The sequence below is a fragment of the Papio anubis genome, chromosome 2, assembly GCF_008728515.1.
Source record: "Papio anubis isolate 15944 chromosome 2, Panubis1.0, whole genome shotgun sequence".
Taxonomy (NCBI): domain Eukaryota; kingdom Metazoa; phylum Chordata; class Mammalia; order Primates; family Cercopithecidae; genus Papio; species Papio anubis.
Genome location: NC_044977.1, coordinates 182,357,090 through 182,373,293, shown reverse-complemented (window position 1 = coordinate 182,373,293; position 16,204 = coordinate 182,357,090). Strand labels below are relative to the sequence as shown.

General features: G+C 38.5%; 1 pseudogene; it reads left to right on the top strand.

Annotated features, from left to right (window-relative positions):
- The first annotated feature begins 7,945 nt into the window (after positions 1 to 7,945).
- Positions 7,946 to 14,865, top strand: LOC110742669 (annotated as a pseudogene).
- Positions 14,866 to 16,204: the final 1,339 nt, after the last annotated feature.

Below are 16,204 nucleotides of genomic sequence, written 5' to 3'. Positions count from 1 at the left end.
AATGTCAATAATACTGAGTTTGAGAAACTCTGGTATAGAAAATTTCTTCAAATCATCAAAGAGATAACAATCAACAGAGTAGTTTGTGCAGAAAAAAAACTGAAATGACCAATATGCATATGAGAAGAGGCTTAAATTCATAGTAGATAGGCAATTGCAAATATCACATCCCTCATTTTGGCAAACAAAAAACTGAACCTTATAACAACATGTGTATTAATGGCCCATTTCTGCTGCAACAAATTACTAAAAATGTGATAAGTTAAAACAACACAAATGCATTACCCTATAGTTCTGGAAGTCAGAAGCCTAAAATCTCACTAGGCTGAAAGTGAAGGTGTCAGCAGGATTGCATAGCATCTTCATCTCTCACTGACCTCTGCTTCCATTTTCACATCCCCTTCTCTGTCTCTGACTTCCTGACTTTTTATTGTGAGGAAAATTGTGACTACACTGGACCCATCTGGATAATGCAGGCCATTTCTCCATCTCAACCCAGTATCTGCAAAATCCCTTTTGCAATATAAGGTAGCATAGTTACAGATTCCAGAGCTTAAGATGTATTCATCTTTACAAGTCCATTATTCAGCCACCTGTGCCATGCATTGAGAAAAATGTGGGGGAATGATAGCACTTTTACTTTGGAAGTGTAAATTGGTACCACTACTGTGGAAAGCAATTGGACATATTTAGCAAAGTTGAAGAACATCTTTCAATCCTGCAATAGCATCATGCCTGAAGAATTCTTACACATGTGCACAAAAAGAAAAGTATCACAAAAGACATGTACAATAATGTTAATTATAGCAGGGATTATAGTAGTAGAAAAGTGGGAAATAACCCATATCTCTTAGTTGTAAGGTTGATTAAAATTGATATAGAAATGAACCAGATTTTTTTGTATCAACATGTATAAATATATACACTTAAAGGTGAGAGTAAAAAGAAAGCTTTAAAGAATGCATGTGTATTAGAATATAATTTATGTACATTGTTAATTCTATGGATTTATACTTATGTAGTAGAGATACAAAAATATGCTTGAGCATAATTTATGCTAATTTCGGTATGATGATTAAGTCTTCACAGGGAAAGCTGGGGAAGAGATAGAAGTGTGGCTTTAGATGTTTCTTTGTTTAGATATTTGTCTGAGATTTTTTTACAATATGAAGAGATAGAAAAATCTGAAACCAATATGGCAAAATCTTAACGTCTTTTAAATTTCAGTTTGGGCATACAGATGTATATTTCAAAACAAATGTTTTAAAATCACAGAACATCCAGGATCCAGAGGAATTCTGTTTTCTACATTAATATATTCTGGAGAGTTTTGATCATTATGCCATAGCCAGCATTTTTCTTTTCACCTTTTTAATTTTAAAATCCATTTATTATTCATTTGATCAATGAGAATCATTTTCCAGAGTCTCAACACCCTAAAGGAAGATCCGATCTAATTTCTGCATCCTCAGAGCTAAGGACCAACCCTAGCACTTGTTGACCTATTTAAAGGGCACATGCCCCACAAGGTTGTGCCTGAAATAGCACGTAATGTTCTCTCTGAGCCTACCTAATAAACAATAGGAAGTTGATGAATGTGCTGTATTAACTTCCCTTCATTAGGTTTCTGTTATGCATTAGAAGTATCCCAGGGTTCTGCTTTTATATTGATGGAGTAGTTTGTCCAGCCCATGTGGAATGATGATCCTGTGCTACATTGTCAATATATCCCCCCTCTGGACACTTGGATCCCCCACCACCGCCCCTGTGTCCTACGCACTTGATTCCCTTGAGCTCACTGGCACCATAATCAGTGGAACTAACCAGGCCTCAATTAAAAACATAGCCTACATTTTAAGATACATAAAATAAAAATAAAAAAAAAGGAATTAAATATTCAAATATACATATTCAGTATTTAGCTATTGGGGACAGAGAAATGTGTTGTATAAGAAAAAAATACATACCTAGTTTCTAAACCTGGTTTATTTGCTTTCTTTTTTTTTTTTTTTTTGGTAACTGATCATTTAAAAAGTCATCAGGAAATCTCAGATACAGCTTTCACTTTTTATGATTTTATGTCAATCACTTAAGTGTTCTGGGATTCAATTTCTTCACCTATAAAATGATAGCACTAAATTAATAACATCTTTAAGGGCTTTCAAACTTTAAAATTCTGGTCTTTTCTGTTTTCTTTAAATTTGTCATCTATCTAGTCTCATTGCTAAGTATGTTGCTGTTACTCTAGTTTTATCTACTAGATTCTAAAGAATTGCTTTAAAGTTAACTCATTGAGCTCTTTATTAGTTTTTAAAAGAACATTCAAATACTTAAAGGTACTTAAAGACTTTTAACAGCACTAATATTACCAAACTATCACCAGAGATCTATTGACAGGGTGCTTAAAGATTCAGTTTTAAGTAATGGGGGAAAAACAGTGCCCTACTCTCCTTTCCAACACTTCAGCATTTTAATGTTAAAAGACCCGCCTGACCAAGATGGAGAAACCCCGTCTCTACTAAAAATACAAATTAGCCGGGCGTGGTGGTGCGTGCCTGTAATCCCAGCTACTTGGGAGGCTGAGGCAGGAGAATCACTAGAACCCGAGAGGCAGAGGTTGCAGTGTGCTGAGATCTCGCCATTGCACTCCAGCCTGGTCAACAAGAGCAAAACTCCATCTCAGAACAACAATAACAAAAAAACAAAACAAACAAACAAACGAAAAGGCCAGGTGTGGTGGCTCACACCTATAATCGCAGCACTTTGGGAGGCCGAGGAGAGCAGAGCACAAGGTCAGGGATTGGAGACCAGCCCGGCCAACATGGTGAAACCCCATCTCCACTAAAGATGCAAAAAATTAGCAGGGCATGGTGGTGTGTGCCTGTAATCCCAACTACTCAGGAGGCTGAGGCAGGAGAATCGCTTGAACCCAGGAGGTGGAGGTTGCAGGGAGCCAAGATCATGCCATTGCACTCCAGCCTCTATCTAAAAAATAAAAAGATACGCTGATCGCTTACTCTCTTGGCCTATTAATCCCAATGTTATTAGAATGGTTGGTATCAGAGCAGCACAGGGCTTTTGACTTCCTCCCATCCTTTCCTCTGTGTGAACATGTACACTTGTGGTCATTCTTTATATTATATAAATTCATTCATCCTCAGCCTGGACCAGGGGTTCTACAGCACAGTACGGTTTACAAAAGCTTTCCATCTTTCTTAGGAAATGCATCTTTCTTAGCAACATGCATAAACTGTCTGTAAGCAAGGGGGGTGGCTTAACAGATAATATCCTGCCAATGACAGGAGACAAAAATTGCTTTCAGCCATGTTCTCAAAGAACTTACATTGCTTCTTTCAATTTATCAAAATAACTTTATAAAGTTTTACATTATGGTGTCCATTTTACTGATCAGTAAATTGAAGCTTCTGATGAGGGGCTAGGTATCTTGCCCAGGGTTACATAATTGGAACAGCCACGATTTAAACTCCAAATTCACATTTTTTTCACTTGATTGTAATACCTCTCCTACCAACAAACATGAAATATAATGGTAAACAAAATCTTGATAAGTTAAAGAAATTACAAATTGCAGAGCTGTTTTTTTTTAAATTTTGTTTTTATTTTCTCAAGGCAAATTTCCTATTTGGAGCTTATTAGGGATATTGAGAGAAAATACCATGCAAACTAACTAATTGACATGTGTTTACTTCAAGTCGGCAGCTTTTCTTTAATTAATTTATTAGAAACATACTGACAGTACTGTTTTACCATGTGTTTGTTATTATCAAAAATAATTCAGATAGTTTTAGAAAGTTATTTTACATGCCATTTAGCTTTTCTTCACGGAAATGAGTCACATTTGAGGAGGTCAGTTGTCATTTGAGTGAGTAAATCAAATACAGAATTGCTAACAGAAAGAAGAGAAAGAAGAAAAGCAAATTTCAGGCAATCAGGACACAGTGAATCTTGTTTACACATATTTTGGGGGGATAAACTTGATAAGCTGTCAGCTGGCAGAGAGGGCTGCCTGGGCATTCTGTCCTTGAGCAAGCTGACTAGTGGAATCAAAGTCAGCAGTTTTAGTTGGTAGTGGACCCGACCTGCAAAAGTGTAGCTGAGGAGTGTAAGTGGGTAGTCGGCCTCTGAGTAACCACAGTGGGAATGCATCCACCTGCACCTCCTCCTCGGTTAGAGCTGATCTGCACCATTCCCCTCAGAAGTCATTCTTAGTACTTGCCTGTATTCTTCCTACACAGGCATACGGATGTCTAAGTGGGAGGTTCCCAGAAGTTTTCCCATTTAGGGAAATTTGAGATTAGTCTTAAAATGAAGGCAAAATGGGAAGAATGGGACGGTGGCATGGATCACCATGTTACAGACGTGAGTAGTGTGGCAGGACAACAGAAAACTACAGGCATAAGCAAGAGGGAACACAATAGAATGCCTAACTGGTTTAGGCCCCTTCAAGCCAAGGAAGGCCTTGTAGAACTCACCCATGTGTTCTGGTGGGCAATGTGTGGCCATCACAGATTTTTCAGCAGGGATTTAGCATGTGTAGATTGGTACTTCAGAAAGTGTGGAGGCAGAGGTGCAGAGGTCGGAGGTGAGCTGTTGCAACCCCTCGCAGGTGGAGTGGTCTTTGTTTTAATCAGGGACTGCCTGGTGGTATCTCACATTTCATTCAGCTTTACAACACACAATATTTTAAGTACATTTTAAAATAATAACATCAAACTTTAGATGTCAAAATCTTGTGAGAGCTGAGGATGACTTCTTTTCAACTGCCATATATTGTAAAAATTTACCCAAATATTTAAACTTCGTTTGAATTTTTAATTCAGTATTTGAAAATTCAATTTGGTGTTTTAAAGACAATGACTCTCAGGCCTTAAAATTTGACAATAATTTTTCATTTAGAGAAGCCAAAGCAGTATCCCAAACAAGTGTTTGCAAGTCTTCTGTCTGATACTAAAAACAGCATTTCCAAATACACAAGAAATCCTAGGGGCTCCTTTGCCACATTCTCCATCCAGAGGCTGTATTTTGTGTAGACATAGAATAAAGGAGCAAATTCTCTCACATATGGGTTACTACCCTGCCTTCTAATTGATCTTCCTATCTGACGTCCTGTCCTACAGCCCTCTATGCTTAAACCAGTGTGACTTTCTGGTTGAAATACTTTGAAATCTTTCCATGGTCTTCAAGAGAAAGCCTAAACTTCTTAGTGTTGCCTACGTGGGTTTTAATTATATGAGTATAGTGTGCTTTTCTTTCCATATCCTTAGCCTTGAAGACCAGCTACATTTTGTTTTTTACCCATGTTTACCTTACCTCCAAACATGTTATCAAACATTGCATGATATTTTACCTCCAGGCTTTTCCAAATTCTTCTTCCTTAACCCTAAACTATCTTTCCCTAAAAACTATTTCCTTCCTCCTCTCTATACTCAACCCCACTTAACAACCAACTGCATACAGAGCACTCTTTTATCAGGCTGCTTTTCTCACTACTATTTAACAAAACTCAAAGACAGCAGTGTCTAGGAAGAGGTGGAGCAAGATAGCTGAATAGAACCCTCCAGTGATTGTGCCCCCTCCTCAGGAACATCAAATTGAACAACTATCCACACAAGAAAGCACCTTCATAAAAACCAAAAATCAGGTGAGCAATCACGGTACCTGGTTTTAACTTCATATCACTGAAACAGGCACTAAATAGGACAGGAAGGACAGTCTTCACTTGCCGACACCACCCCTCCCACATCTCCCAGCAGCAGTCACATGGTGGGGAAAGAGAATCTGTGCATTTGAGGGAGGAAAAGCGCACTGATTGTGGGACTCTGCACTTGAACTCAGTACTGCCTGTCACAGTGGAAAGTAATACAGGGCACAATCCAACTGGCACCCACAGAGGAAGGATTTAAATCAGCCCTCACCAGCGGCAAATCATCCATCCCTGTGTTTGGAATCTGAGTTCTGATAAGCCCTGACACCTCAGGCTAAAGCAATTTGAGGTCCTAAATGAACTTGAAAGGCAGATTAGGCCAAAAGAAATGCAATTCGTGGACAAATCCTGGTGCTGTGCTGGTCTTGGAGCCACTGGACTTGGGGTACCTGTGGCTTAGTGAGACACCAGCTGGGGTTGCCAAGGTGTCACCCTCCCCCAACCCCAGGTAGTACAGATTGCAGCTCCAAAAGAAACTCCTTCCTTCTGCTTGAGTAGAGGAGAGGGAAGAGTAAAGAGGACTTTGTCTTGAAACTTGGATACCAGCTCAGCCACAGTAAAAAAAAAAAAAAAAAAAAAAATACCACGCTGAGTTTTGAGGCCCCCATTCCAGGCTCTAGTTCCACACCATGGGCCAGAGAGAAACTCACTGCCTTGATGAAAAGGACCCAGTCCTGGCAGGATCTATCACCTGCTGACTGAAGAGCCCTTTGGCCTTGAATAAACATCAGCAATACTCAGGTAGTACTTACTGTGGGCCTTGTGTGAGACTCAGTGTGATGCTGGCTTCAGGTATGTCCTGGCACATTTCCAGCTCTGGTGGCCATTATGGGAGAGACTCTTCCTTGAGGAAAGGAGAGGGAAGAATAAAGGGGATTTTGTCTTGCAGCCTGGGTACCAGTTCAGTCACAGTGTGGTAGAACACCAAACAGACTCCTGAACCCCCAATTCCAGTCTTTGGCTACTGGATGGCATTTCTGGACCTGGCCTGGGCCAGAGGGAGCCTGTTGCTCTAAAGGGCCTGGCAGCATTTACCATAAACTGACTGAAGAGCACTTGAGCTTGAGTGAACATCAGCAGTACTTGCCATGGGCCTGGGGCAGTTGTAGTCATGGGGTGAGACTCATTTCACTTGAGGAAAAGAAAAGGGAAGAATGGGAAGGAATTTATTTTGTAGCTTGAATGCTAGCTCAGCAGCAGTAGAATAGAGCACCAAGAAGATTCTTAAGGTTTCTAACTAACGACCTGACTCCTGGACAGCATTTGTGTAGCTGCTCTGGGATGAGGAGAGAGAGAGAGAGACTCCATTTATTTGGGGGAAATGAGAGAAGAGATTGTCTGGTAATATGGGGAATTATCTCAGATCATACCCAAGACCACCAGGTGGTACTTCTGTGAGTTTGAAAGAGATGCAGTGTTAATGGGTATGGGTAAAGTCACCAAACCCCAAAGACTTAGATCATAAGACTCAATTCCCTTTGAATAATTGGAAAGCCTTCCCAAGAAGCCAAGAAGCCTTCCCAAACAAGCACAGACTCTGAAGACTACAATAAATACTTAACTCTTCAATGCCCAGACATTGACAAACATCCACAAGCATCAAGACCTCCCCAAAAGAATAAAATAAGGCATCAATGACTAATGCTGGACTGGCAGAGATATGTGACCATTCAGGCAGAATTCAAAATATCTGTTTTGAGGAAGCTCAATGAAATTCAAGATAACACAGAGAAGTAATTTAGAATCCTATCAGATAAATTTAACAAAAGGATTGAAATAATTTTAAAAATCAAGCAGAAATTCTGGACCTAAAAAATTCAACTGGCGTACTACAGAATGCATCAGTCTGTCAATAGCAGAATTATTCAAGCAGAATGATTAGTGAGGTTGAAGACATGCTATTTGAAAATAGATTCAGAGGAAACAAAATAAAAAAAATAAAGCATGCCTATAAGACCTAAAATATAACCTCAAAAGGGAAAATTTAAGAATTATTGGCTTTTAAAGAGGTCATTCAGACAGAGATCAGAGTAGCAAGTTTATTCAAAAAGATATTAACAGATAAGTTTATAGATCTAGAGATATATATCAATATTTAAGTACAAAAAGGTTACAGAACACCAAACAGATTTAACCCAAATAAGACAACATCAAGACATTTAATAATCAAACTCCCAAAGGACAAGAATAAAAAAAGACCCTAAAAGCAGGAAGAGAAGAGAAACGAATAGCATACAAAGACGATTCAGTATGTATGGCAGCAGATGCCTCAGTGGAAACCTTACAGGCCAAGAGAGAGTGATATGACATATTTAAAGTGCTGAAGGAAAAACAAACACAAAACTTCTTTCCTAGAATAGCATATCCAGTGAAAATATCCTTCAAATATTAAGGAGAAATAACAGCCCCCCTCCAGACAAACAAAAGCTGAGGATGTTTCATCAATATCAAAACTTTCATATAAGAAATGCTAAAGAAAGTTTTTCAATCTGAAAGAAAAGGATGGTAACAAGCAATAAGAAACCTTCCAATACAAAACTCACCAATAATAGTATATACACAGAAAACATAGAATATTATATTACTGTAATTTTAATGTGTGTATTATACATATCTCTTCCCTTAATTAAAGATGATGCAAGTTCTGTGAACTTTATGACAACATGGAGCTCCTTTTTAGGTTCTGCCCTCACCTCCCCTCCAGGCCACAAGCTCAATGACCAGGATTAAGTTACAACAGAATCCAGTTGGAGTCATCTTGGGTCTGAGAAGGGAGTAAAAAGATAAAAAGACTGTATTCCAAAAGAGGTGCAGAACATAGCCGACTTCTACTGGTAGGAGTCTGGAACATACGTAAGGGAATGGTTGTTTTTTTTTTTTTTTTTTTTTTTTCCGAGTGTCCTGGATCCAAGAGGCAAGAATAGCAAAATAGCAAAATCTTTAACTGGTGTCTCAAATAGGTAGAATACCTTGTTCTATGAACAAAGGAATGGAAGCAGAAGTACATTGCTCACTGTCACTCTCAGTAATTCCCTTAGGGGAATTTGTGTTTCCTGTACCCCAAATTCTGGAGTCTTAAATATGTTAGTTACCAAGGAGAAGCACTTCCAACTAGGAAGATACAGGAAGACTCCCACTGAAGTACAAACTATGGCTAACAGCTGGTTACTTCAAGTTCTTCTTGGAAAGTGAAGAATAGAAAATAAGAAGAATTGTCATCTTAGAAAAGATAATGAATAATGATTATCAGAAAGAGAAAGGGATACTGTTATAATGGGGACAGGGAAAATATATTTGGTACTCAATGCACTTGGGCACCTTTCAGGTATATCCTTGCCAAATTTTCTTGGCAAATGAACAAGTGTAACAGCCTTGGCCGAAGAAACCTGTGTGACCAGGGACTCAGGTTTCTTAGGCATGTTGGGGGTGGATCATGCCGCAAGGTAAATAACTGAGACAAGCGGATGTGTTAGTTGAAGATGAAGGGAATCCAGAATGAAAGTAAAGGAGAGACACACAATGAGTGTCAGTTGTTTCTTCAAGACCAGCTATAGTATCAAGGGCCATATATTTTCCTGTTAATCTTCTTTTTCTAAGTTTCCCCCAGAAAGAGAGGTTTACTGGGATCCTTCAGTAACTGTTCCCAGAATTGACTTGAAGAATTGTATCCTAGTATTGCAAGGGGTGGACTATAGAGGACACCCAGATTATCAGGACTGAAGGATTTATTTTCCCAAATGCTGGGAGTGCTTCCAGCAGATAGCTCTTATCTATTAGCCTTCTTTGGAAAGTGCCTAAATTCGAGAGAGCTGCTTTGCCCAGGGTTATAGCTAGTGCCCTGGCTTGGCCTATGGAACTTCTTGAAAAGTTGGGAATTCACATTCCTCTAGTCAGCTCCAGTGATGAGGACCTAGTTTTTTATTTGACCACAGATACTGGAACTTGGAATTTTACATTGGTCAAAAGCACATGTCCTACCACCATACTCCACCATCCTCAAAGAGTATTCCTCATGTTTTTTTAGCTCATCACTAGTCCTCCCAAATCAGTCCTCTCTAGGTCTCATCACGATCTCCTACATCTGGGATCTCCTTTTGTGGTTCAGCCTGCTTTACTTACTTATCTTCTGTTACTACTTTGATCATACATTGGGACTTGGGTGGATAAGCCAAAAATAAAATTCTAAGGTCCCTAACCATCTGAATGGACCCCTTCTTTCAGCCAAGGGCATTCCAAAGTTAACCTGAAAATCTTAGTTCAGGCCATTGTGGGAAGGGGGATCAGATATGCCTCAGTATACTCTCCTCCTTTTTGGAATTCAGGAAAAGCTGAACAGTGTTAACATCAACACAGATTTTAAGTCTAATAAAAACATTTACAATCTCTTCTCTCTGAAGTCTGATACCTGGAGGCTTCATCTCCATGAAAAAACCTAGGTCTTCATGACCACTTATTGTAAACCGGACATTCCTTTCTATTGATAATAACGCTTTCAACCAAATGTCAATCAGAAAAATTTTAAATCTACCTATGACCTGGAAATCCCAACTTAGAGTTGTCCCACACTTCTAGATAAAACCAGTGTAAATCTTATATAAATTGACTGATGTATTAGGTCTCCCTGAGTTGTATAAAAACAAGCTATTCCCCAATGATCTTTGGCACATGTTATCAGAATCTCCTGATGTTGTATCATGGATGTGTCCTTAACCTCACCAAAATAAACTTTCTAAATTGATTGAGACCTGTCTCAGATACTTTTGGGTTCACAGGTATAAGTGGAGTGAAGACTGACTTCCTTTCTCTCACAGGCCATATGAATCTTGATATCTAGGATGAGGCTGGGGAGGTATTTTCACATGAAAACTAGGGCATGTCTCCCTAAGAAATTGGCCATCTCCAGGACTCCCAAAGAAAAAACCTTTGCTACGTGGTGATTTGCAGACCAATAGTGTTAAGGAGAGAAGATACATCCCTCTAAACTGTAATCATCACAAAGCAAGCTATAATTTTAGAAATTGATACTTGGAAAGGTATTACATGTTGACGATTACAGTCAGGAAACTGGTGGTCAGAATGGAATGAAAGCAAAGAAGAATTAGAAGACAAATGGGATTTAGGTGGGATTTGGACCCTACAGAAAATCTCATGGCTGCCAGATTCAGCTAGAAAAGCTCATTATCAGTGTTTAACTTATTTTTTCTAATGCTAGCATATGTCCCCTAGTTTCTTTTGTAATCACACCTTGAAGTGGAAGTGACTTTAAGTCAGTAGTCTCACCTTTCAGGGCAGGCAGACATGAGATATTACAAATATATTGTAACTCTGCAGAGTTAAAGTTGCCTTCAGAATACAAATTTCATGTACCAAAGTAGCATTATGTTTTCTCTCTTCAGAAATACAAATCAAAACCACAATGAGATACCATCTCACACTGGCCAGAATGGTTATTATTAAAAAGACAGATATGTGTGTGGGACTTTCATTTATCAGACCTCAGGAACTCAAGCTTTCATGAGCCTCTGGGTGGACAAGTGCCAGCACTACTCCTTGGGATGGATGGAGTATCACAGGGAGCAGGCAGCCTAGCTGTACAACCTGGTGCAGGGTGGTGACTTTCCTCACCTTTAAGTGTATGGACCATCAGGTGCCGGAAAAAAGACAAGTGCTATGTGTGTTCTACATGAACTTTATGGTGTTGGAGTGGAAAAATTGAGAATTGAATATCATACCATCAGGATTCCATGTAAAAAAATTGAAATTAGCACCATTGCAAGTAATTACCACCTTGAAGTTAATCCCAGTGATGCCGGAAATATTGATGAGGCAGTAATTCAGAAGATGTTGAAAACAGTAGCTCAATCACAGCAACTTGAAACAAACTCTCAGATATTTTAAAATGGTATTATTGACAGAGGTTGACAAACTCAATAAAGATGCTCAACATGCCTTGTAAAGAACCATGGAAAAGAGTATGTCCACCTACAGATTGATCTTGTGCTACATCTAATGGGATACCACCTATTTGTAGTAGGTGCTTGGCAGTTTGTGTGCCTGCTTCCAGCATTGGAGATATTTACTATGTGTTATGTACTGTGTGCATGAAGGAAGATCTGAATCTTCCTTCACAACCGTCTCACAGACTTGCAGAGAAGTCCTGCAGAAATCTCAGAAAAGCCCTGCTTATGTGTGAAGCGGGATATCACTACAGACCTCATGGACATTTAAAGGATCATAAGAAAATATTATAAATAAGTCTAAGCATGTAAATTTGACAATTGAGATGAAATAGATTCCTTAAAAGCCACAAACTGCCAAACTCACCAAGAATGTACATATATTATATATATAATTAATATATATAATTAATAAGTATATGTGTGTGTAACTTATATATAAAACTATTTCTATTGAAGAAATTACATTATTAGTGAAGGCAAAAATCAGAAAGTCCTGAAAAAGAAAACTTTCTGTTCAGATGGTTTCACTGGCAGTGAAGAAAAGGCAAAATCTGCAAGATTGGTAAAGAAAATCCGCTAGGCTAGGCGACTTCTCTTTATTACTTGGTCTACCTCTAAGGTTTACCCAGTCAGGCTGTAGTGCTGTAGTTATAGAAGAAGGCCTGGAATGCTGGTCCCTGGTGGAGTAAAGAAAGGATCTGTCCACCCAGAGAACTTAGCCCTTTTTATAGTCCATACCATGAATACTGAGAACCTTGGAAATCCTTTCTCAAGTGAGCCTGAGCTTGCTTCCGGGGTCTCCATGGGTCTCTTTCTGAGTTCATCCCTATACTCATGAGTTGTTCTCAGAAAGTGTAAACAGAGCTTGGACAGGGTTAGAGGTGTTGGCACAAACATGCAAGAAGACCGTTGCAGGGCAGAAGGGAGAAGAGGGTGAGAGGAGGGAGACCTGGGCCTCAGCTGGGAGCCAGGGAATGAAGGCTGGCTCTCCTCATTAGACCCTTGTGGTCTAGTGGGAGATTTCATGGGGTTTGAGAATACTAAACTTGAACTTGAAAGTCATAAAGGCATATTTTTTAGGGTAGGAGGAGAAAATGCATTTTATTCAGTCATTTGTTAACTTGATGAATGGCTTTTAAATACCTAGGCATATGGTAAATTGTATTCATTTGTACTCTTGTCTTGGGTCCTACAATGTAAGCACCAGGATGGGTTGGTGAGGGGACTTTGCTCACTAACAAATTTTGAGGTCCTAGAATAGTCCCTGGCACAGTGGGCACTCAATAATAATTTTGAATGAATGTGTAGATGAATGAATGAGTTTAGTCTTCCTATCATCCCAAGAATTCCAGATATAAAGAAAGTGGCCTACTTGAGGGTGAAGAATGGGAGGAGGGAGAGGATGAGAAAAAAAACTATTGGATACCAGGCTTACTACCTGGGGAACAAAATAATCTGTACCGCAACACCCCCTACTCATGACGCAAGTTTACCTATATAACAAACCTGCACATATATCCCTGAACCTAAATTACAAGTTATTTTAAAAAAGAAAGAAAGTGATACCTGGACACAGAGTGTAGCATAATAGTCATTGGAGACTCAGAAGGGTGAGAGGGGAGCAGAGAGGTGAGGGTTGAGAAATTACTTAATGGGTACAATGTACACTATTCAGATGATGATTATACTAAAAGCTTAGATTTCACCTATGCAATATGTTCACATAACAAAACTGCCCTTGTACTCCTTGAATTTATACAATTTTTTAAAAGGCAAATATAAGTATGCTTTCTTAAAAAAAAAAAGTGGTAATAAGAAGTCACTGACACTTGATAGAGGAATGAATAGATAAAGGACAATTTGAGAAGGAAAATCCTTTAAGGTGTTAGACATAAGGAATATGCTATTATTTGCCCTGATGGACCGTGTAAAACTTAAATCTATGAGGCCATCTCAGAACAGCCACATGGGCCCCAGTGGACTGTCAACAAGCTGTGTTTCAGGAATACCAGTCTTAGTCATTTCCTTGGAACTCATTAAACCTCTGCTGTGAGCCCCAACCTTGAAGTGATGCAGCAGTGACTCACATAGCTTCCCTGCCCTCCAGGACTTTATTCAGTATCTGCCTTGTTTGCCAATGACAGGCTGATTCTCAAAAGAAACTTTGGCTCAAATACAATACCTGAACAAACAATCTCAGCATTGAAATACCCAATGGTATTCTTAGAAGAAAATAAATTTGAGAACGTAATGCAAGAAATTGTAGTAGTAGTACATGTTTGTCTCATGCCGATAAAAATTCTCCATTTACCATTTGAATCTAATTGAAACAGCATTTTCAAATAAATCCAAACTAGTTATGTTCCTGTAACACACAGTCATGGTTATTACTCAATTTCAAGATGAATTATCCTCAACCATTCGCTATATCAAGGGGAAAATGCAGCCAACAAGCAATATAATTATTTAAAAGAACATTGGAGCAACTAAACTTTGGCTACAATTACCACGTGAGTAAAACAGAAGGACAGAAAGTAATGTGTTAACTGTTTGCCATTCAAATGGCTCATTGAGTCTCTAGCAATCATATGGTACAAATAGGACATTTATATAACATGCAAATGTAGGGACCCAGAAAAAAATCAGCGGCAAACTTTCACACAGCTCATTGACTTATGATCTTTAATGAAGAAGCCACAGTGGAGCAATTATTTCACTGATACCACATTTATTATTGCTGTAATTTCCTCCTTAGCTCTGTTAACTGTGTTATTAAATAAACAGCAATACTCATGATTTCTTTTAAAATGCAACTAACTGCTATGTAGAGAACAGTGAAATAAAATAAATTTATTAAAAAATGAATATTTGTTTACGTTGTTTGTGAGTTAAAAATCCGTCCATTAAATAAGACAACCAGACACAAGATACTGAATCCTGACATAAAAATAGGTTTGAAAGTATATATTTACCCAATATACACAACACAGAGCTATAGAATTGCTCTTGTTGGTTATTCAGCTAAATAACATCTTTTGCCTTGATTACACATGTTTATAAAGGAAAATTGAAAAACTCATGTAGATTACAAAGCTATTACCATAACCATTCTACTATCAACACAAAACTATGAGAAATACAGTTTACAAAGTGCTAAGTACACTTGTACACTGTACCCTGTTATACTTGTCATAAAGTTATTGGAGAAAAAGGAAGAAAAATTATTCTAAAATTGGAAAAAGGAAAGAAAAGTTTCCATAAAAATAAAATTTTATTTTTTATTTTTATTTTTTAAATTATACTTTAAGTTCTAGGGTACATGTGCACAACGTGCAGGTTTGTTACATATGTATACATGTGCCGTGTTGGTGTGCTGCACCCATTAACTCATCATTTGCATTAGGTATATCTCCTAATGCTATCCCTCCCGCTAATCCCACCCCATGACAGGCCCTAGTGAGTGATGTTCCTCACCATGTGTCCGAGTGTTTTCGTTCTTTAATTCCCACCTATGAGTAAGAACATGCAGTGTTTGGTTTTCTGTCCTTGCGATAGTTTGCTCTGAATAATGGTTTCCAGTTTCATCCATGTTCCTACAAAGGACATGAACTCATCCTTTTTTATGGCAGCATAGTATTCCATGGTATCTATGTGCCACATTTTCTTAATCCAGTCTGTCACTGATGAATATTTGGGTTGGTTCCAAGTCTTTGCTATTGTGAATAGTGCCGCAATAAATATACGTGTGCATGTGTCTTTATAGCAGCATGATTTATAATCCTTTGGGTATATGCCCAGTAATGGGATGGTTGAGTCAAATGGTATTTCTAGTTCTAGATCCTTGAGGAATCACCACACTGTATTCCACAATGGTTGAACTAGTCGACAGTCCCACCAACAATGTAAAACCATTCCTATTTCTCCACATCCTCTCCAGCATCTGTTATTTCCTGACTTTTTAATGATCGCCATTCTAACTGGTGTGAGATGGTATCTCATTGTGGTTTTGATTTGCGTTTCTCTGAAGGTCAGTGATGATGAGCCTTTTTTCATGTGTCTGTTGGCTGCATAAATGTCTTCTTTTGAGAAGTGTCTGTTCATATCCTTTGCCCACTTTTTGTTGGGGTTGTTTGACTTTTTCTTGTAAATTTGTTTAAGTTCTTTGTAGATTCTGGATATTAGAACTTTGTCAGATGGATAGATTGCAAAAATGTTCTCCCATTCTGTAGGTTGCCTGTTCACTCTGATGGTAGTTTCTTTTGCTGTGCAGAAGCTCTTTGGATGAATCCCATTTGTCAATTTTGGCTTTTGTTGCCATTGCTTTTGGTGTTTTGGCCATGAAGTCCTTGCCCATGCCTATGTCCTGAATGGTATTGCCTAGATTTTTTCTAGGTTTTATGGTTTTAGTTCTAACATTTAAGTCTTTCATCCATCTTGAATTAATTTTTGTATAAGGTGTAAGAAGGGATTAATTTCAGCTTTCTACATGTGGCTAGCCGGATTTTCCCAGCACCATTTA